Consider the following 23,494-nt stretch of genomic DNA (forward strand, 5'->3'; position numbering starts at 1 on the left):
GTCCTGAGTTCCCCAGCCCAGGGCCTGGGAAGAAGAATGTGCCATGTAGGTGTCAAAGCTGTAAAGGGTCCTCACAAACCTACCTATGGTAATTCTCTAAAAAAAAAAAAAAATAGGTTAATACAAACCCCTTATAGAAAAATAAACCCCAGCCACCAAGGAGCTTTGAGATAAGAAAAAAGACAGGTGGCATGTAGAGCAAAGCTTCCCATGAGAACCTGAAACAGGGTTCCAGCTGTTAGGGTATAATAAACACATCACAAAGCCCCTGGTCCCAATTTTGACAGGTTAGTCCCAAACTTGACATGGCTGGCAGGAAACCCTGGTCCCAAATTTGACACCCTGCTCCCAAACTTGACATGCCTAGCAGGAAAAAACTCTGGCCTTAAAAAAAGACAGGTGGTGGGGTGTAGGATTGGAGGTAGATCCTGTTCCCGGGCTCCCTACTTCCCAGGAGAAGGTGTCACGTAGGTGTGAAGAGTTTTGCGATGGCCCCCATTGTCTAACCCCACTCTTCCCAGGATAGGCCTTGAGTTTGAGTAACAGGTGTCAAAGTAATAAATGTTGTACTGGTTATACTGTACAAGGATAGAAAAAAAGGTTCCCATCCAAAGGCCACCATGACATTGTTCTAAACACCCCTCAAGTCATAAAGGGGTGTGGGGGCTTCTAATTAGCATGCTAGGACAGGTATAAAAAGGCCCCTCAAGGAACACTGCCAAACACCCATTAAAAAAAAAACCTTTGAGGAGCGACTGGCGTGGATTGTTCTGCTGTACCTGGAGGACTCCTGCATCAACAACCAAGTCAGAAAACCTTTGTGGATTTCTACACCATCAAGCCCTTCAAAACCTTGGGGAGTGACTGGCCTGGATTGTTTTGGAGGCACAGAGCCAACCCTTGGAACTTAAGGCAAGAATGGACCTGAGCACCTTTTCTCAGATTGACGCAGCCTGCCAACATGTAAAGAAGGTAAATAATGGATGGCACAATGTTGTATTAGGGTGTACATGTAGTTTTGAAAAAAAAGTTGCACTTTGTAAAAAATAGTACTATGTAGTGTGGATTGTAAACTGTTACTCTTTAAGTCTATGTGTTGTGTTTAATGTGAATAATGGTGACAATGAAGTTTTTACAAGATATGAATTGTAATGTAAATGTACTGTTAATCTTTAAGGCGATGTGCTGTGTTTAATGTGAATAATGGTGACAATGAAGTTTTTTAAAAAGACTTGAATTGTAATGTAAAGGTGTTTAAAATGAATAAAGGTGTTGTTGAAGGATTGAGTTTAAAAGCTATGTGTGTAGGTATTTAATGTTAATGGGGTGGTGACGTAGAGTAGAGTTTGCAGGGTTTGTATTTAAGGGGCATAATGTTGTAGGCCTTAGGAGGGTACATGCAGAAGGGCAACATGCATTTTACAGCTCATAGAAACATTTAACCACACTGTAACGGTACCATAGGGGCTTTAAATAATATACATGGCATATAATTCAAAAATAAATAATGCCTTGTTGTACTCACCAAACCGCTGTAGAGAGTTGGAGGAGTCCAGGGGGGCTCCGGGGTCCTTGCTGCTCGTTGGGGGTCCTGAGGGCCTGTATTTAAAAAGAAAAATAAACCCTGGGTCCAGTTGTCGAGGGGGGCTCCTGGTGGGGCGCCATAGTCCTTTGGGGTGTTGTGGGGCTGTCTCTGTGAGTCCCAGGGGCCACCGTGGCCCGAATGCCCGAGTTTTGAGTTTTTTTAAATACCCACGAGCCCGCTTCTCCATGGCGCTGCTCGGGGGTGTTGGGGCGTGGGTTGTGTGTCCTGGGGGGGGGGGTCTGGGCCCCTAGTGCAGCGTTATTTTTATGAGCAAATGACCCCCTCGAGCTCGCTTCTCCAGGGCGCTGCTCAGGGGGGTGAGGATGTCAGGCCCGTGGTCATAGTGCCGCTTTTTTTTTTTAAAACAATGGCCCGAGCCCGCTTGTGTCAGGCGCTGCTCGGGGGCTCTGGGAGCGGGCTCCGGGTGTCCTGGGGCTCCGGGGGTCCCGAATGCCGAGTTGTGCCTTTGTTTTTTTTTAAAACAATGCCCCGAACCCGCTTCACCATGGCGCTGCTCGGGGTTCTGGGGTCGGGTTCCTGTTGTCCGCGGGGGGCTCCGGGGTCCCGATGGCTGCTTCTGTCCCGCTTTTTTTTTTAAAATAAGCCCCCGAGCACGCTTGCCTTGGGCGCTGCTCGGGGTGCGGGGTCTGATGTCCCTTGGGCCTCCGTGGTCATGCTTTTGAAAAAAAATAATCCCCCGAGCCCGCTTGCCTCGGACGCTGCTCGGGGTGATGGTCCTGGTGTCTCTGGGCTCCGTGCCCCGAGTTCACAGTCTTGCCGCTTTTTTTTTTTTTAAATACCCCCGAGCCCGCTTCAGCATGGCGCTGCCCTGGGGCTCTGGTGCAGGGCTCCGGTGAAAGTATCCACCGACGTAGGGGCCAGGGGGCATTTTCCCACCTGGATCCCTAGGGTCAGAGGCAGCATGGCGGAGTGAGCTTCTCCGGGGCTGCTGTGTAAGGCCCGCCCCACCAGTGATGAGTTGGTGACATCACTGGCGGTGGGCGGACCTTGCACAGCAGCCCCGGTGTGTGTTTTATTATTATTATCTAACGCTGGACTTTACCCGAATGTGTCAGGGCGCTTTACATATGAACCTGCGGCAAAAAACATAAGGACTAAGGATTATATGCGTTACATAAAATATACATACAGAAAAAAAACCTTGAGGCTGCAGGGCAAGGTCCGCCCCTCCACTGATGTCACCAGTGATGAGTTGGTGATATCAGTGGAGGGGCGGACCCTCCCCTGCAGCTCCGAGGTGTGTGTGTGTTTTTTTTTTATTGAGAGTTAGCGCGAACATTACCAGGCTGTGTCAGAGCGCTTTACACAAGAACCTTCTGCAAAACATAAGGACTAAGAATTACAGGTGTTACATAAAAGATACAAACGGAAAAAAATACTGGTTGTTAGCGCAAATTACAAGAGTAGGCGATAAGTTACATGGGCAAACATTTCAATTTTGAGCAAACAAAATACAGGTGTTATCAAGCGGGGCATTACAGGAGGAAAAAGTGACATGTGCACAAATTACAAAACGCAAACGTTAAATTACATGAGGAAAAAAGTGCAATGTGTGCAGGTTACAGGTAGAGGTAAAATACTGCAATACAGGGTAGACACGAAAACGCACGAGAAAAATTACATAGACAATGGGAAGCAATACAAGAGGTAGCAAACAGTGTGTTACAAGAGAAAACAATGTACAGTTAGAGCTATAATACTGTAATATAAGGCAGACACTCAAGCACAAGAATAAGCGTTATGTAGGCAATTGTGGCAATGGCGCACCTATCTAAAGCACGCAAAATGTGAGAGGTATTAAACAATGTGTTACAAGAGAAAAGTGGCATGTACATGTTACAAAAGAGTAACAGGTATATAGGGGTAGTGGTTAAATGTCAGAAGGGCCATGTGTACCTAAAGTGGTTTAACCCATAAGCAAAGAATATGGCGCAGGTTGTTTTTAACATATGTTTTAGCGCAGCACATGCAACGCTTTTTTAAAAATGTGTGTTGATGCACCCCGCTTATCAGGTTTTAAATGTATACCTGAATTGTTTGAAGTTGTGATACTTTTGTTTAAGAAAGGCGTTTACTAAAACCGTTTTTCTTTCTTTTTTAATTTAATGTTTAATACAGATGCAAGACCCTGCAAATGCAACCGTCACCAATGTGCCCCCTGCGCTGGCCCCAGCTGTAATAACTAGCAACGCTGGTCACTTGTCAGCCCCGCAGCCAGGTATATATATATATTTAGAGTTATGTAGTTCTACGTAGTTTTGTACACCAGTCTCTCAGAAGTTCTCTTTTTTTCTAATGGGTTTTCATATATGTATGCTTTTACAGCTTATGACCCTGACCTACAACAAGTTTTTGAAGATCTTATGGTGTACATCGATGCCCAAGACGCTCTGAACACTGTGCAAAACACTTCAGTTCCTACAGGTAAATAAAAAGACCGCTGTTATTTAAACTGCCTAAGACGCTGGGGAGTTGGTGGGGGAGGCCAGAGTCCTGACCCTGAGGATGTATAGAGGTAATCCTCAGAAAGATGCCTAATGTTGGGTAATATTTTTTCTTTACAGGTGTCCCTACGTTATGCCAGGACGTCGTCAAGGTCCAAGAGGCGGCGCAATGTTCAAAAGAAATCCCTTTGAAGAGGAAAGCTTCAACTTCTAAAGTGAGACCACTGTCAAAGAAAGGAGCTGCAAAAATACCTCTATCAGGTGTGTTTTTTACAAAAGGGTGTGAGAAGTACTAGAGGTGTTACAGTCTCTCAAGCAGAAGGGTGCAGATGGTTGTAGCAATGCCTATATAAAAAAGGTGGCTGTGTAGAACGTAGCCCGGTGGTGCTTGTATGTGTTGTTTTTATGCTTTCTCTAATATATATATATATTTTCTGTTTATATTTTAGAAGCGGCTCAGAAACATGTTGCTGAAGAGAGGTCGGCGCAGCCCTTAAGGGACATAACAACAACCGTCCAGAACAACAGAAGCGGTGCAAAAGGCGTGAGTAGGCGTGTACGCCAGGAAAAACTCTCTAAGTACTACACACCAAGCAACACGCTGAACAACCATCTACAACAATCTATTCTGCGCAGGGGTGGGGTCAACACGGGCGGCATGCTTACAAGCCTGGCCTCCCTTAAGAAGAAACATAGGGACTCAGAGAAGCTCCCCAACCCTTTAAAAGGTGTGAAGGCCTGTAAGGTATTCACAGAGCCCCAAACAGAACCGTTAAACCTAAAGAAGAAGACAACGGAGGTGCTCCAAGAGGGCCAGGCAAAGCTCTTAAGCCCTGAGAGGAAAAGCCCTAGCAACCCTGAGCCCCAAGCTAACCCCTTAGATGTATCTATAAAAAAGGATGCTAAGCCCTTGAATGAGGCCTATACAACCTTGAGCCCCAAGGAGGTGGTAGTTGTACCTGTGGGTGTAGAAGAGGCGGCGCCACCACAACCCCCTAAAACATCGCGCCTCTCAAGGAAACACCTGAAGCTGAAACCGGGGGTCCCTAAGCTACAGTTAGCAGAGTCCCTCAGCAACCCTAATGCAACGCCGGATCCACCAAGCGTCCTGAAACCCCAGACAGTGCCAAATAGAATAACTGTTCATGTAGAGGTGCACGCCCCTGAGCAGACCCCAAAGCCGGTTGTAAGTGTTCAGGCCCAGCCTAGGGTCTCAACAGGTGATACTGCGCAACCCCTAGAAGGTCCTTCTAGCATGAATAGCAATGCTCTTGAGGTGTTGAGGGGGTTAGTAGACAACATAGGTAGAACCCCAGAAGCGGTGTACCAGGGGTCTTTGAGCACAGTGGGTTTACAGAACACAGATAACCAGTCCCCACACCCTAACACCGTCATTTCAACTAGGCCCCAGGATTACAATGACACCTCCTCACAATCCTCATACCCTTTGTCCCCGAGTACCCCTCCTGGAGCATACGATCCTACCAGCCCCACGGCCATCCACATGTACACCCCCGTGCCCAGCCCCGCTGCCAACCCCGTGTACAGGCCCGTGGCAAGCCCAGCTGCCAATCCTGTGTACAGTCCTGTGGCCAGCCCCGTGGCCAGCCCCACTGCCAACCCCTTGTACAGTCCCGTGTCCAGTCCCGTGGCCAGTCCCGCTGCCAACCCCGTGTCCAGTCCCGTGTCCAGTCCCGTGGCCAGCCCAGCTGCCAACCCCGTGTACAGTCCCATGTCCAGTACCGTGGCCAGCCCCGCTGCCAACCCCATGTCCAGTCCCGTGTCCAGTCCCGTGGCCAGCCCCGCTGCCAACCCTGTGTACAGTACCCTGTCCAAACCCGCGGCCAGCACCTCTGCCAGCCGCGTGTACAGGTCCGTGTCCATCCCATGGGACATGCCCGTGTACAGACCCGTGTCCAGCCCCGCCCTCGCTGGTGGCAGTATAGATGGTCCTGAGGGGCTGCCTCCATTTATAAGACCTCGCAAGGTGTGCCCCCCTAAGCAGGAACAAGATGGGTCTGTAAACACAGAAGATGTATTGAAGACACATGTAAGAGAGATACAGATGGCTGTTCGAAAATTAAAACGGCAGGCGAACCGCGCAATCATAAGAATGGATATTGGGTATTCCAATCTCAGGAACAAGAGGGAGGCCCAACATCTGGTCTAGAAAAGCCTGGGCCCGTAAAATTTTCATAAATAAGCCGAAGAAGGCGAGAATATGCGCTACCCGCAGGTTTACAAGGACCCCTGAGACAGGTCCCACCATGACCTCCCAAAGTGACACAGCAGAGAACACCTCCACAAATCACACTCCTACTGATGAGGGCCCAGAGCCCTTGTTTTTAGAGAGTGTTAGAAGTTACACTCGCAATGTAGAGAGGTTTAGGGCCGTAGAACACTATGAGGAGTTTAGATTTGTTAACCTACATCAAATAACATCAACCTCTCATGGTGTTCTGGCTATACATCAGGCTGTGCAGGAGCTCATAGAAAGGTTGTTACACGATGTGGGGCCTAATGACTTTTTCCAACTCCGCTTCCAGGGGCAGGGTTTTGACACACCGTTGTTCACCAGGCGGAAGACCCAAGATGTTTTTGACGCTGTGCAATTTTTAGAAAACCTCTCAAGGCTTTTACAGAGTAAGGCGGAACTAGTCGCCTATGGCACGTTTAGAGTCATAGCCCTCATTGTACGGGGGCGTGAGGGGGGTGTTTCCAGACCCTTAAAGAGCGTACTATACAGTAAAATAATTGGCAAGAAACAGAGGTAGCTGATCAACTTTAGCAGCGCCACTGCCAATACATGTCTGGCGGCCAGCATCGTGGGTCTGTTGATGACTCGCAAGACCCCCGACGCTGTCATCATGTCTAGAGCTGCTGAAGCCCATGAGGTTCTTGAAATACCTACTGACCGAATGGTCGGCTTGGGTGATATAGGTCTTTTTGAGAACTATTTCGCCGTGACGGTGAAAGTTCTCTATCACAGCGGTTCCTGGAAGTACTTTACAACCGGGGAACCTGTGAGAAACAAGACCGTATATGTCCTCCACATGGAAAATCATTTTTACGGTATCTTGAACCTTAAAGGTTTTCTGGGGGCCAAGTATGTGTGCGCCCACTGCGACCATATATACAACAATAAAACATACCACCAGTGTGAAATGTGTTGTAAGATGTGTCAGAGGGACGGCTGCATAGAAGACGCTACCCTGAAGGTGAGGTGCGGCACCTGTAGGCTGTTTTGTCGCTCGCAAAACTGTTTGAGCATACACGAGCAATCTTATAGCTGCGTCCCTAAAAAGGACTGTAGCGAGTGTGGGTGGTATGTGGCAGTGGATCACAAGTGCAAAGGTATGATATGTCCCCGTTGCCATGTGTCTTACAAAGCCGGTACCAACCATCAGTGTTATATGGTTAAAGGTCCACCTCAGACCAAGACCGAAGACTATATAGTGTTTGATATAGAGTGCACACAAGAGACGGGGGTACACCAGCCTAACTACATTTACGCACACCATCTAACTTCCGACGACAGTTGGGAGTTTGAGGGACGAACTTGCGTTGGTGATTTCCTAAGCACTTTCATTCAAGCCAAATTCCAAGGATATACCATGCTCGCCCACAACTCGAAAGCCTATGACTCCTTCTTTATTCTACGAGACATGATTCGTGAAAAGATACAGGTGGAACTCATAACCCAGGGGTCTAAACTGATGCTGATGACGGTATGCCCTTTAAAAATACGCTTCATAGACACCCTGAATTTCCTACCCATGAAATTGAGCAAGTTGCCAAAGGCCTTTGGGTTCCCAGGGTGTAAAGGTTATTTTCCACACTTTTTTAACACCTGGGCTAACCAGAATTATGTGGGACCCATGCCACCTCCTGACAGCTACGGGTTTGAATACATGATGCCTGATGAGAAAGTGAGCTTTCTACAGTGGTACTCTGAAAACCGTGAAAAGGAGTTTCACTTTCAAACAGAGTTGAAAGCTTATTGTCAGGCTGATGTAATGATCCTCCGGCAAGCTTGTAACCTCTTCAGAGATGTTGTGGTGTCTATGACTAAAGAAGTCAAGGCCTTGAAACCTAAGACATTGACTAAGAAAGTCAAGGCCTTGACATCCAAAACCCCTGAAATGCAGCAAGCGGTCGAATACATAGACCCATTTCAAAACGTCACTCTGGCATCCATGTGTATGTCCATCTACAAACACATGTTTTTGAGGCCAGAAACTGTCGCTCTAGTACCGCCAGACCTCTATAACGGTAAACAGAAACGTTATTCAACCCCCTCTATCCAGTGGCTCATGTACGTCTCTGAGAAGGAAGACATCCAGATTCAACATGCATTACAGGTTGGTGAATTCCGCCTGGGCCCCTATTACCTGGACGGGTACTCTGTAATTAAGGGTGTGCCGACAGCCTTTGAATTCAACGGCTGTTTTTACCATGGCTGCCCCAAGTGTTACAAGCCCAACGAGTATAACAAAATGCTGGGTGCCAAATTTGAACACTTATACAGACGTACTCTGACAAAGACCCAGTATGTTGAAAACCGGGGCTTTGCTATGAGAGTTCTTTGGGAGCACGAGTGGTTAGACATGTTAAAAACCGACACAGACCTCTGCTCTCTTCTTAAGACTCATGATTTACCCACACCTTTGGAGCCCCGAGATGCCTTATTTGGGGGGCGTACAAATGCCATACAACTGTACAAGGCCGTTGGTGAGGGTGAGAAAATACACTACTATGATTTCACCAGTCTGTACCCTTTTGTGAACAAGATGAAGTTGTACCCGGTGGGTCATCCCACCATCATCTATAGAGATTTTAAGCCCCTAGACGAATACTTTGGGCTTATCAAATGTGAAATCTATCCTCCTAAGCAGCTTTACTTCCCGGTGTTACCATGCAGAGTCGATGGCAAGCTAATGTTCCCCCTCTGCCGAACCTGTGCGGTGCTTAAAGAGGTTGACGGCTGCAGACACACCGATGAACAAAGGATGCTCACAGGGACCTGGTGTAGCATCGAGGTACAAGCTGCCTTAGAGAAAGGGTACAGGCTAGGTAGAGTACACGAAGTGTGGCATTTTAAGAGCACTACAACACAACTCTTTGCCCCCTTCATTAATTTGTTTCTCAGAGACAAGCAGGAGGCCTCAGGGTATCCTGAATGGTGTACTAGTCAGGATGCAAAAGAGAAATACATCGATGACTACTACGCTCACGAGGGTATCCGTTTACGACCCCAGCTGATAGAGGTCAATCCTGCACGCCGACAGTTAGCCAAACTCTGTCTCAACTCATTATGGGGAAAATGTGCACAGCGCACAAACCTTTCAAATACTACCTTAATATCAGATCCTGATGAACTGTTCAAGTACCTGTTTGCCCCATGCTATGAGGTGTCCAGCTGCAAGTTTATCGATGATGATACCGCGGCTTTGTGTTGGAAATATGCCTAAGAGTACCCCACATCGAGTAACAACATAAACATTTTCATAGCCTGCTTCACGACAGCCCACGCTCGTCTAGAGCTTTACGGGGTTATGGATAAGCTCCAGGATCGCTGCTTGTATCACGATTCAGATTCTGTGATTTTTCTGAGCAAGCCGGGGGATGAAGACCCTCCTCTAGGAGATTATCTGGGTAATCTCACCAGTGAGCTAGATAAGGACGAGTATATAAAAGAATATACTTCCTCAGGGCCTAAAACATACAGTTACCGTACCAACAAGAACAAGGTGTGTATGAAGGTCAAAGGGATAACATTAAATGTCAGCAACACCCTAAAAATCAATTTTGATAGCTTGAAGAATCTGGTGCACGAATACACTACAGCAGACGATTCTGAGAATGCTAAAACCATAGTCGTGAACCAGCCCTGCATAGTCAGATCCAAAAAGAAGTGGGAAATCACAACCCAGCCTCTACATAAAACGTTGCGAGTTGTTTTTGATAAAAGGGTCCTGACCACCGACTATAAAACACTGCCTTATGGTTATTAGGCCCATTAGAGAGACAGCCGCCACAGCATGGACACCAGGTTACAGCATCCATTCTCCTGCGTGCTAGCAGGACCCTCAAACTGTGGTAAAAGCTACTTTATAAAAAAGCTCTTAGAAAATGCCAACTCTGCTTTATCACAAACCCCTAACAACATTGTGTGGCTTTATTCATGCTGGCAGCCTCTTTATACATACTTGGACCGTCGGTTCCCCCATATCAAATTTATAGAGGGTATACCGGATAACCTCAACGATGATGAGCTACTACCACCAACCCTTGTAAATATGATAATTGTTGATGATCTGATGCGTGAAGGTGGTGATCATCCAGAGTTAGAGAGAGCTTTTACTCAATATTCACATCATCGCAATCTAAGCATCTGCTACATTGTGCAGAACTTGTTTTATAAAGGCAAGAACAGTAGGTCTATTGCTCTCAACGCTTCATACCTTGTTTTATTTAAAACCCCCCGGGACAAACAACAAATAGCTGTCATAGCTAAACAGATGTACCCCGGAAACACACACTTCTTCATGGAGGCCTTTAACGGCACTACATCAAAACCCCACGGGTACCTGTTGGTAGACTTAAAAAACGAAACTCTAGAAGACTATAGACTAAGGGCTGATATTTTCCCCCAGAGCTACCTGTAGTTTACACCCCAAAGCCCAAGACCAGGCCCTATAAAAAGCAGCGGTGAAGTCTTTTAGAACCATTTACAGGCCAGCCATTATAACGCTCAGTGGTGACCATGTCTACACACCTACGCCGCAATTTAGCTCTCCTGAAAATGCTTGTTACAGCCAGCCCCCAACACCGAAAGGCCATCCTGGGCACCGCTTCTGACGATTTAGTGGCCGCCATTTCAGAAATAGCCCTAAACACCTTAAAAGGCAACGTCCCTATATCAAAGCGTCAGTTACAGGTTCTGAAGAAGAAGAAGGGGCTTATCAAGAAGCTCAGTAATAAAAGGGGCTCACTCATAACAAAGAAGAAACTGGTGAAACAGTCTGGAGGTTTTATAGGTAACTTGCCGGGGATAGCTATACCTGTAATTACAAGCCTCCTCTCGGGTCAGTGATGGATCATGCCACAAAAATGTATCTGGTTCCTAGGCAGCAAATGGAGCAGCTGGGGTCCACCACGGACAATGCCTGGGATATCCGTAGAAATGAGACTCTACGCCTGGATACTGAAATTAAAGACATTTTGAGCAGGACTGATCTAAACTCCTACAACAAGGCTAACCTTTACAACCGCACTCTCAAAAAATTCTTAAATTACTACACCCAGTGGAATACCGAGAAGAACAAGTTGACTCTATATACCCCAGACTCCGAACAACCAGCTGCTCAGGCCCCCGACCCTCAACCCCTACAACCGCCTCCCGATGGTGCGACAGCTTCAGATACCTTTGTTGGAGACATCCTAAAAAATATAGGTCTAAGGCACAGAGGGGCTGCGCAGATGCTGATGAGTAAACTAGCCGCTTCTAAAGACCTAGCCTCTTGGAATGAACGCGGCGAGTTTCCCTACAAGGGCCAACCTGTTGCAGGGTCGCATATGTACGATCTAGTCAAAGGTCTGACACACCCCAAAATCCTAACGCCTCAAAATGCACCGAGAGACTGGGAGCAGTTTCTGAGGGCCGCTGCTGAACTGAATATACCCACCGCGCTTGTTGGTAATAATGAACACCGTCGCCTGCTAGACAATTTGAAGAGTCCCCTACTGCCATCGCCTACAGGTTCTGAAGGCCATAGACTATCTCCTACTTGGTCTACCCCTACACAGCCGACGACATCTCGAAAAAAAAAGACATTGACCCAGCCACCCTTCGCATGGATTTTTTTTTAATTGTGTGTGATTTTTTATTCCTAGGTTTCTGCAGTAAAGTTTTGTCAACTAAATATTTTTAATAAACACCTTGTTATAACTTTACAAACCGTCTCAGTCGTCTTTCAAAAAATCATTTTATGGTGCATGTATATTGAAATAACGAGTCTGAATGCATGTTTTTAAAAAATATAATGTCTTTTATTTTAAACTTTCAACATTAAGCATACAACTGTTATAAACCCTTACAGTTTTGACAAGGTACATATTCTGTTTTCACAGGTCTGACCGACACCCAGGTGTTTTCTTTTACATATTTCGCAACTACACGGTCATTGTTAACAAGATCCCCCGGATATAGACTTAAGAAATTTCTAAACGAAAGACCCTGTGACATTTTACTGATAAAATAAATACAATGTTCCCCGCATGTGATGGCCATGGAATCCTGCACCCTTAGTTTGTTATACTCCACCACAGCTGCAGCTTTTTTCACAAACTTGAATATAGGAGTTGTATAGAGTCTGTGCTCAGGGAACTCTGCGGTACTGTCAAACACTGTAACCTTGTCAACATCTATAAACATGGCCGCCCAATGTGTCCCAGCCTGGTCATGCGGGTCTGTGTTAAAGACTAGGGTGCAGGGTCTTTCTGCCCCTATTTCGCCTGGTAGCCCATCGCTAAGGAAAACACCCAAAAAGTATTTCCTAGCATATTTATGTCTGCTTAAGAAGTCACGTATCTGCACCGTATCCATTTCACAAATGTTTTTAAAGATAGTCAAACAAAATCTGCCTTGTGTGGTTGATCTGAATGATGCTGTCGAATACAGAGAATACGACCATGTTCACATTAGTCGGCAGTGGAGCTGCGAATCGTATTTCAGCTTTTAGATTCCCATTTTTGACCAGGTTGTAGTGATCGCCATCTTCCATGTCCGGTGTCAGGTCGAATGCGAACAGCGTGTATCCACGGCCATAGCCTTCTCTTGACACTGCTACACCGCAGTCCCTTTGATGCTTTCCTGTTATCGAAACCAGTCCCTGATATTCCCTGATGTAATGTCCTGCTTCAAAACTGGGGGTGTAGGGTTTTGCAGGAATCACATTGCCCTCATGGACCAGCGCTGCGTAGTTGATGTTGTAGTGTTTAAAATTGAAGGGGTTTGAGCCATAGGTGCCACTAAAAGCTGTATTGTCCACAAACCCTATGATGATGAGTTTTGGTAGCTGTCCCAGAAATAAATTCTGCTGTTGTGTTAAGCGGGTACCTGCAGGGATGCTGAATACCTTCAGAGCTACTCTTTCCACAGCGTACTTGGCGTTGGATATTTGCAAAGCTTCGGCGTGCGCTAACCTGACGCTCGGGGACACTTTCACTCTCTTTACAAACAGGCTCGTAGACAGTATGTTCAGCTTGTACTGTTCCGCATCCCCGTTGATGAGGCAGAATGAGTCCTTGTTGCGATTGAGCTTGATCTTAAGATCAATGCCGTTGATGAGCAGGTTATCTTGGAAGAAGAGGTCCAAATGTATGCGCCCCAGGAGGTCAAAGGTACGGCTGACTGCAGCATGCCCCGCTCTTTTTATAAAGCCCTTATTATCACCATCCAGAGCTGTGATTTCAAATTGTCCGTGTGTATCCCTGTGAAAGAGAGCAGCTGAAAGTTGTGTGTCAAGGGCGTCGCTACTGTAATTTAGAATGCTCTCAATGTAGGCTCTGTAGGCGTACATGTTATCGTTCTGGGTGATGAGTCGGTCGCCCAGGGTGATGTCCACTTGATTAAACATGGTAGCTAGAGGGTAAGCGATCGGGGCCACTTTAGCGTCATCTTCAATGTTGGTCCCGTCCGCTTTTACGATTTTACACATAAGATGCAGCAGAGTGTTGTTGAGCTCCAAATACATATCCGTGGTCCCTGACACATAAAACTCTATAGGTGCCAGCGGTGTCAATGCTGCTAAAGGTGACACCTCCATGAAGAAGCTGTTTTCGATGCTTGTCTGCGTGGGTTTTAGACTAAACAAGTCTAACTCTGATTTGGCGCACTCTCCAGATCCACAATGTACGAAGGCCATGGCTGTGTTTACAAGGCTTTAAAAAATATTTACTTTAGAGCCGGTTCGCTTCTTCGCAGCTCTCTTCCGTCTTGGAGCTCTTCTTTTCTGAGGGCGTTTTGAAGAGGTCCTCCTTTTTTTATAGGGGCTGGGGGACCCCTGCGTCTGGAAACACGCCGTTTCCTTTTGACACTCGCGCGTGGCTTATACACCAAACCAGCTCCTTCTTGAGGTTGCTTGTTCATGCGCTCTGCAACCGCCGATGTAACAGACCCCACCACCTCCTGGGCAATGTTCGTGGCAGCCGCCTTAACATGAGGCTTTGCAATTTCATAGCCTCTGCTCAGGAAAGGCATAGCTCTTCTAAACAGACTCCTAAAGAATCCCCCTAATCCAGCCCCGTACATAACAGGTGAACCTTGAAAGTACGGTGGTCCTCCATAACCGGCTTGACTTCTGTAATAGTCTCTGTCCATAGACGGATCGCCGTAGGCTTTCATAACCACCATGATGGCTGCTTAATACCCTCTGTCGTGTCTAGGCCATAAATGAAGCTTGACAATAACTTTCCCGTATTTAAAGGCCACCGGCTCAGACTGATCATCGTAGATCATAATTGAAATAGTGTCAAAATGGTTTTTAGAAACTGCGACGTAGTCAGGTTTGTTATATTGTATGTTGACCATGGTATTATTATCACCCTGTACATGCACCCACCTTAACAACGGCGAGTAACTATCACCTATCCTCTGAGACTCTACAATATCGCTGTACACGTAGAGCGTGTAGAACCCCCCATTAATATCGGGGCACGTGTGATCTTGTACCACGGGGCTTTTCATATGTTGTACTGTCCCTAAAATCCTTCTTAATTTACCTGAACAGTTAAACAGGGTGTTTCGATTTATGGATTTAAGAAACACCTTCCTTCTCACATTATCTAGCACCAGATGAATATTCGGATGTGGTTCTATACTGGCTATGGACTTGTTGATGGCTTCGATAATGCTTGTAACGTGTGGGTAGTAGCCGGGCGGGAAGGATGTGTATATGCCCGTGGGGTCCTGTTCCCTCTTGATGTGAAACTTGGTTTCAGCCGCTGTAAATGTATTCCATGTTCTAGGGTATTGTATTTCTGTTAGGACAACCTCCCAGTCCCCCTTCAGGTCCACAGCCTTAGCCAATTTGACGGTGTAATTAGAAATCTGATTGTTGGGGAACATGTCCTTAGAAGTGTTGGATGGTAAGGTTATATAAAAGGGTGTAGTCTACATCGTTGCAGCGGCTTTTAGTTCACACACCCTTCAGGGAGCTGGCAAACACCCAACTGTTAAATTTCTCAGGCCATCCGGGCCATTTGACATATGCCTGGCTCTTAGCACCGGTACCTTTCCTTTTCAGAACCTTTTCAACCCTATACACGCGGTTTGGATCATCGGGCACTTTTTGTAACTCTTCCTTGTAAAAGGATCCCAACACCGTTTCCCCATCGTAGTCCTTTAGCCTGTAAATATACACCCCTTCCTTAAGCTCCACACTTTCCACTATAAATATTTCATCACTAAAGGTCTGTTGGTAACCCTTCGTGAAGACTCCTTTCAGTTTTGAAATCCTAACGTGATCACCATTTTTAAAAAGAGACTTCTTCACCTTTGTACCAAAGTTAGGCCCATACGCGTTTCTCCAGGCAGTTAACGAATTATCAGGTGTTACCTCTTCAGGTGCCATTTTGATGGTCCTATGATAACTGCCATTATATACAGCAAAAAAATCCTGTAGAACATCCACGTATCTGTATATATTGTTGGCCGTAAAATACCGCCACATCTTAGACTTTAAAGTTCTGTTAAACCTTTCTACAACCGCTGCTTTTACCTCCGTGTGTGTTACAAAATGTTGAACATTATGCTGCTTTAATAATTTCTGAAATGACTTGTTTAAGAATTCTTTTCCTGCGTCTGTTTGTAGTTTTTGAGGAATACGCCCCTTATCGAAGATGGCTTTAAAAGCGGCTGTGACGCTAGCTCCACTTTTATCACGCAGCGCCTCTGCATACGCGTACTTGGACAACACATCTATGACTGTTAATATATAACATACACCGTCGTTATGTTTTGCTATATCTTGAAGGCTGATTATGTCCGCTTGCCACTGATAATCTATACACGCATTAACGATTGTGGGTCGCCTCTTAAAACGTCTTCTGGCAGGTTTATGTAGTGAATATGCCTCCTCTCCTGATAACCATGTCTTCACAGCTTCTCTGCTTACCGACTCCTTTTCAGCCACAGCCCTTCTATATAGAGCTGCGCCGCTTCCAAAGCTGCCAACCCCTCTTGTATCATAATAAAGTTTTCTTAACAGGCCCTCCGACATGTTAGCGGGCATTACAGTACAGGAAATGAAAGACGCTTGTTTTGTGTAAGAACATTTTATTAAAAAAGAATGAGTATTACCATATCACAGACATTTTACATTATTACATAGCAAGTACAGCTTACATAAAGGTGTCTTGAGGGTGTAACATTCTACTACATTACTTTAAATACATGCTATAAGGTCACAATACATCAGGACTTATCTATTATAAAACAGCCTTTGTGGTGCCAAGGATACCACTTTTCTGTTAGATACAGATTACACATGCGCCTTTCTATAAGTCTTTGTGCCATCTTTTTGTCACAGCACACACCTGTGCCTGGCATGCTTATTAGTTTTGCGTAGGGGTCGTTGGCATAGCGTATCTCCTTGACTGTCGCCATCATGATTTTCAGCATGTTCGGATGGACAAAACTATTTTCAGCGCTCAGGCCGTGCACCACCCTTAGCAGCTTATACATCTTGTACGGGTCTAGCATACTACATATGTACCGTATTACACGATCTCTGTATGATCCGGATAGACACTCGTGCGGCCCCTGTTCCGGGTCCCTAATACGATGGCCGAAACACAGGCTGTAATAGTCCCTTTTGACGCATGTGTGTACAACCACAGCTGCGAAACCTTTAACACTTGATTTGTCATCAGTGGTGAACCCAACTCTGGTGAACCCTGGCGTTGGTTTTTCAGAGTCGTCGTTCTTAGAACACTCTTCGCACTCCTTAGACATAGGTGTCCCCAGATTTGTGGAACTCCCAGTCTGGTTTGCACAGCATATACAAGACAGATTCAAGCTGCGACCTTTTGCTGTCTGCCCCTGGGCATCAGTTCTTTTCGGTGTTTCATCCTAGGTTCAAAAGATAAATATTGACAACCCGTTAGCGCTAGAAAGACAACAAACGTTCATGTAAAGGGTCTACTCCTAACATTTTTTTTGACTGACCACCACATTTTCACCACCCTCTGCAGCGCCTCTGAAATCTTGTAATATCCATTGGGGACCCTTCATCTTCCACGCTTGTACCAGGCTGTTGCACAACTACTTCCTGAGGACTCGTCATGTGAACATCCGTGGTTTCATAGATGGGTGTGTTAGGAGCTGGTGCTCTCTAGAGGGGCCAAAAGTAAGATTAACGTTTGGTAGTTGAAGAAATAAAATACATCCTTATGCAAAATGGTTGCTCCTAACATTCTAACTCACCTCCACATTTTCAAACCCCGCGACGGCTACTCTGACATCTTGAGAGTCGCTAATATCCATCGGTGATCCCTCATCTTCCACGCTTGTACCAGGCTGTTGCACACTTACTTCCTGAGAACTCGTCATGTGAACATCCATGGTTTCATAGACGGGTGTATTAGGAGGAACTATGGATTCTTCCTCATTCTCCAACTCCAAGAGCATGCTTTGCTCAGACGCCAAGCCGTCACTCGAACACTCGCTAGAGCTGCTGTCACGCTTAATCGGGGGCACCCGGCTCGGCCATTGCTTAACAAACACCCAGCAAAAAGGTTCTCCTTGTTGAGCATTCTCTTCCATTACCGCAGGTCTGGTTCTGTAAAAGCTACTGACGGGGATCTGTGAGCCACCAAACCAATGTTTTCTCTCAAATGGTTTGTAGCTCTTCCTTTCTGCCATGGTGACCCTTCACGTTGTCCAGCGGCTGCTTGCTACACCAGGCTCCTGACAAAGGCTTATATGTATTCAAAGAAATCACCACCCCTAAAAGAGGCTTATACCTCTACACCACAACAGGGACACATGGCCATAGGGCTGCTTTGTCACGCCTCTGCCTCCAAAAACAACCCGCCCCCTGTGACTCATACGCCCCCTTCCGGGACACCTGCCTGCCCTTGTCAACACTCGGGCCACCTGTCACTTGTTTGAGGCCAGCAGTTTAAGGCCAGGACGGTTTAAGACCAGGCCTGAGCACTCCCGGACATGGCCATTTTTGCTGCCAGGCACTCCCGGACATGTCCATTTTTGCTGCCAGAGATGTCAAATTTAAGGCCAGAAGTTTAAGACCAGACTGTTTAAGACCAGATCAAACCCTGGCCTTAAACAGTCCTGGCCTTAAACTGTCAAAAATTGCGACCAGAAGTTTAAGACCAGACATGTCAAAAGCTGTCAAAATTGCGACCAGCCTTTTGCGACCAGACCTGTCACTTTTGCGACCAGGATTTTTTGATGAGTGGTATCCCTACTTACTACTTAGTACGTCAAGCTTTGCAAAGGGCCTTCCAGTGCGCTGCAAAACTTTTTGTGTTTTTAGTAACTTTTGATCTGTAAAAGCTAGAAACAAACTGTTTTGCTGTAAAATCTTCAGTTTATGCAGTGGATGATGGACTATGTGGCAAATTCAGAAAATCTATAACTATGCAAAAATCGTTGTGGCCGCACAATCACGTAATTCCAGTGGCCTTGATATAATCACGCCGCTGGAATTATGCAGCAGGGGAAAAACAAATTATATGACTTGTTTGACTAAATCTTGCAGCAAGAAAAGGCAAATTATGCGGTACACTTAGTGTTACTATTACCTCACTATTTTGGCATTTTTACACATTATACTTTGTGAGCAAAGCTTTTGTCTCAATAGAACCAATTTTACACCCATTTACAGAAATAAGCAACAGAAACTTGACCAGTCTACCTATGCAAAGGACATTGCACTACCCTGCAACATGTATTGCAACGTCTTATTTGTAAGTTTTGATATACAAAAACATTTTTAATGAAATCTGCAGATTAGGTAGCAGATGATCGATTATGTGGTAAATATGGCAAATCCATAGTTATGCGGGAACCGCCACAGCCGTAAAAACGCCTAATTCCATTGGTCTTGAGAGTAGATGGGACACAATGATGGTTTATTAATGCTTAGACGGGCTTTAAACGCAAAGGTTCATATAAAGTGAAAGCACGCCCTCTTTCCATCTGAATACACATATGAATTCTCGGTGCAATTTTATGTTGTCCATTACAGGGAGTGAGGTTTATTCTCAGGGGGTACTTCCACCGTGTACTAAGCGGCGAAGCACACACAGGTCTGTGCTGAAGACGGATGCTGCTGTTGACATGCTAACGTTTTCAAGTATATATTTGTTCCAAAAAGCATGCGCTGATGAGAGGCCCCCCCCACGCCTAGGGGCAGGGGGCCTTTAGAGGCATTTCGTGCGCGGAGCTGAGAGGGAGGCTGGTACAGGGTACCGCTGGTTAAGGGGAGTGGGAGGGGTCATAAGGAAATATGAGGAGGCAGGGCAGGCTGGTAGAGCGTCACTTAGGTATGCAGGCAGCACGGTCCCTCGCCTCCTGCGAAGGTGATAAGAGCACCGGACACAAGGGAAAAGCCTTCTTTGTCCCCTCGCCTCGGGAGCCCAGGGGGTTGCAGTCAGAAGCAAGTTGCGGTAGGCACCGGGGTGATGGGGCCTCACAGCGTAGCAAAGGAGGTCCGGGTCTGGCAAGGTGGGTAATTTAGTGCCGCTTGACCGTCACTTTTAGCAATAAATTTTAATAAGAAGAAGGGTTCATTAAAGGCTACCGGGTACAATGCGGCCCCCGGGGGAAGTGAGGTCGGCAGACCAGTCTTCCCCTGGGGTGTTCGAGTGATATTGAGGCCAGGGTGTAGTTTGAGTAGGGGGTGCAGGGCCAGACTGGGAATCGAAACCGGCCCTGGCAAAGTTCTCGGCCGGCCTCCCCTCCCCCCAGGGGGGGCTTTGGGGGTGCGACCGCGATCCCTGCCAGGGCCGGTTTTCGGGCGATTTTGTCAAAGGGCCGTTTTTGCAGCTATGCTGCAAAAAACGGCCCTGTAACAAAAACGGCCCCCACCCATGCGGGTTTGCCCGGTGCCCGCAATGGCCAGTCCAGGCCTGAGGAGGTGGGATTAGGGGTGGGGGCTAGGGCTAGTTAATTTAAAGGGACAGGGGAGGAAGTCTTTCCTCTTTCTGTCCCAGCGCCAGCAGAGTTATGATAGCGGAAAGTTTGACCACCCTCCCACCCTACAGTTTTGGAGTGGAGAGGGGGTGTTTTTTGGTTGTTAAGCATGCCATGTTTAGGACGGGTTGTAGGGGAGGTGTGGCAGTACTTGGGGGGGGGGGGAGTCCATGACGGGCAGAATCACCCTTCCGAGGAGGGGGATACAGGTGCAGGATGGGGGTGTGGCAGGCAGGAGTGTGATGACGGTAGATGTTGGAGGCGGTTGAATGAGAAGGGTGGAAGTGAATGATAGAAGTGAAGAGGTCGGGCGTGAATTGGGAGTTGAGTAAGTGGAGTATGTTTTTTTTTTTTCAAGTTTATTTCTTTATTTCGGTTAACATAACCATAAAAGAATACAATACAATATTTGAACATTCATCTTAAAATAAAATAGGGTGCCAAAAAGCTGCAGGGATATACATATAATAGACTATTTGGTTTACAGTCAGCTATCTGGGACACATAATTTGTCAAAATAGAGGGTCTTTCAGAGACAATATAATCCATTGGTCGGAATAACATTTTTTTTTTAAATAAATAAATAAGTACAACAAGTAAGTTAAGAAGCCTTAAAAAATATCAGGAACTAGTGTATTAAAAAATAGACGGTGAGCAAACATCCAGTTCATAACAGTCTTGAAACATTATGCAAGGGAGAGTTAAAAAAAAAGTAACTTTAGTACACGACCTTTTTTGTTTGACCTGTTATAGATCGATATGTTAATTTCTAAAACCAGTACATATCTTGTTAATACAATTCTATTACATTTTTAGTCCATGTCTTTTCCTAACTATTGCCACAGCGAAGAGGAAACGACTCAAACTAAATACTATAGTCTGGGATGTATCAGCCTTAAAAACCCTTTTCCCATCTTTAATTTTTCGAAAGCCTAAAAGAAGGCAAATGGGTTTAATCCACTTTTTCCTAGCTTGCAAATAAGCAGGACAAAGACATAAAACATGAGCCTCATCTTCCCTTGGGCCTATGTCACACAATTCGCAGGTGTCAGATTTGGTATTTTCTATAAACCCCTTATCGGAGACCCACTTTGATGTTCTAACTTTAATTTGTAGAATGCCATAGCAATATTTTAGGTACAATGATTTTGCCATTGCAGGCAATATTTCGTCCATAAAGCATTCGAATTGACTTTCAATTTTAACATAAAAAAATTTAAGGGTCAATTTCCCAATATTAGGGTATTGTAATATACAACTGTGGATATATTCCCAGTATCTTGCTTTCACTAATTTTTTAGAAGAATTCGTGAGGGAATCAGGATCTGTCCAAAAGTTGTATAGGCCTAATTTTAAGAACCAATTTTCAATGAGCACTAACCATGCCAGCCGGGTAACATTCTTTATTAGCATTATTTCCTTTAGTGCTTCTCTGTAGTCCAGTAGTTCATCAGTAGACCACAGACGAACCCAGTACAGCAATGGGCGTAGAGAGGCGTGGTCATCAGATCGACGTATATTCAAGTCCCAGTATAGGGGAATTAAGGGGGTGCAACTTGGAACAGCTAAGAGTTGTCTGAAGAACCTGTTTTCTTGTAGAGAGGACATCTCTACCTACATGACCCCACAGTTCTGCCCCGTACAGAGCTGCTGATTGAGCTTTGCACTTGAATAGCTCAATTGCTGGTGAAACTGCTCTGACAAAGCTATTCTTGTGACTTCTAATTATGGGGGCTTGGATTTGTGTTAGTAGTAGCCTCGATTTTTCAGTTTGTGGCTTCCAGTTCATTTTATTCTCATGGGTGATACCCAGATATTTAAAATTTTGGACATATTCAATCTTTTCATTATTTACACTAAATACTTTGTTGAACCCTTTGTAAGGACTAATCGCCATAACCTTAGTTTTGGAAGAATTAATTTCTAGGCTTTTGTCCGTACAATAGGATTGAAACTTATTCAACAAATTTTGTAGGCCTTTCGGGGTCTGTGAAATTAAAATTGTGTCATCCGCAAATAACAATGCAGGAACGGCTTGACCACACAGCTTGGGAGAGTCATGCTCGCAGCGCAAGAGGGTGTGTGGGATGTCGTTTAGATATAAAGAGAAAAGGGTTGGCGCCATAACGCAACCTTGCCTTACGCCTCTCTTTATGTTTATTTTCTCTGTTAGCTCTCCATTGGGACCCCGCCTCACTCTTGCATAATTTCCCTTGTGCAGCCTAATCAGTTGGTAAAGGATGTCACCGGGGACACCCATATCCCTTAATGTTTTCCATAGTTTCCCCCTCGGGACCATGTCAAAAGCCGCCCTGAGATCAACAAAAGCGATATATAGGTGGGAATTCTTTATATTAATGTATTTCCAGATTAAACAAACAAATCTAAAAACCTGGTCCACCGTACTAATCCTAGCTCTAAACCCTGCCTGGTATTTTGTAAAAATTGAGTTCTCCTCGACCCACGTGTTCAACTTACTCAATAATTGTAGAGCAAAAACTTTTTGGAGCACGTCTATCAGACTGATGGGTCTGTAGTGCACTGGATTGAGTCTGTCTCCCTTCTTAAAAATGGTAACAATTTCTGCGCCCGCCAAGTCTCGGGTTTTGGAGCTCATTTTAGAATCTCATTACTGAGCATGTTAATGTATGGAGCCCATATGAGATTCTCGTGTTTCCAGAGATCGCCAGGTATTCTATCTGGACCCAGGGCTTTACCCTGTTTGACTGCATTGATGGCAAGTATGGTATCAGTAAAACTAAATTCTAAAACTGAGTCACAAGTATCTAATTCTATACTCTCATGTGTCCATTTTTCATCACCCTCAGCACACGAATACAGCATTGAGAAGTGATTTACCCAGACACTTTCCTCAAGAAACCTGTCCCTCGATCGGGTTCCATTTTTTGTACCCCCAGCGACAAACTTCCAGAATGAGGATTGGTCTTTCAGTTTACATGCTAAGAGCATTTCCGACCAAACTTTTTTGTCCCATCTCTTTTTTGCTAATAAAATAGTTTTTTTATAGTGCTTTCTTTTGTCCCTAATACTATTTATTTGGTTCCCTTTTACAGCTTTTATTAACTCTGATTTGGCCTGGCGACAGGCTCTATTGTACCAGAGTCCTTGCTTCGGACGGTAATTCTGACCAGATTTGGCACTTTTAGTCCCTTCTAAAAGGATCCCACTAAGCTGCAGCATAATATTCCCATGCACTTCAAT

This window comes from Lissotriton helveticus, chromosome 11, assembly GCF_964261635.1.
Source record: "Lissotriton helveticus chromosome 11, aLisHel1.1, whole genome shotgun sequence".
NCBI classification, from domain to species: Eukaryota; Metazoa; Chordata; class Amphibia; order Caudata; family Salamandridae; genus Lissotriton; species Lissotriton helveticus.